This window comes from Orycteropus afer, unplaced genomic scaffold, assembly GCF_000298275.1.
Source record: "Orycteropus afer afer isolate SDZICR_OR568_19922 unplaced genomic scaffold, OryAfe1.0 scaffold00101, whole genome shotgun sequence".
NCBI classification, from domain to species: Eukaryota; Metazoa; Chordata; class Mammalia; order Tubulidentata; family Orycteropodidae; genus Orycteropus; species Orycteropus afer.
This window is the reverse complement of record NW_006921688.1, coordinates 4495697-4496519: the sequence shown is the minus strand read 5'-3', so window position 1 is coordinate 4496519 and position 823 is coordinate 4495697.

The window sequence follows — 823 nt, the reverse complement described above, 5'->3', positions numbered from 1 at the left end:
GCATTATTCGTAATAGTGAAAAACAGGAAACAACCTAACTTCCTTTCCATTGTCTGACATATAGTTAAACACTGGAGAACACCATTCATTCTACAGACATGCATAGAATTTCAACTGTGTCCATCACTAGATGGTGGGGTTACATGGACAGCAGAACAGATAGGCTGATGTGGAAAGATGTCCAAATTTCAGGTTTCATAAGGAAAGCTAGTTACCAAAAAATACACATAGCATGACGTCATTTAATTAAAAAGAGTTACAACAGCATAGCAAAAACAAAACCCAGTCTATTTATGTTAATGGTGGTGGAATAATTTGGAAAGGATGGCAGTAATGGCTCCATAACATGATGAGGGTCATGTTGCCATGTCACTAAATTACATGTGTAAAAATTGTTGAATTGGCAAACATTTTGTTATATATATGTTTACCACAATATGAAACAACATTGAAAACAATAACAACAAAAAACAACCAAAAACACCACCTGAAAGCAATATAAGGAGCCCTGATGGTACAACAATTAAACACTTGGCTGCTGATTGGGAGGTTGGCAGTTCAAGTCTACTCAGTGGCTCCGTGAGAGAAAGACATGGCCGTCTGCTTCTCTAAAGACTACAGCCTAGGAAACCCTATGGGGGCAGTTCTACTGTCACATGGAGCCACTGTGAGTTGAAATTGCCTCCATAGCACAACAGCAGCAAAGCTATATATGTGTTTATCTATTAAATGCATAAAAACAGGGCCGGCTGGATGAAAACAAGTAGCAGTGGGGGCAAACAAGTTTTGGGAGGTATTATATATAATACATATACATATATAT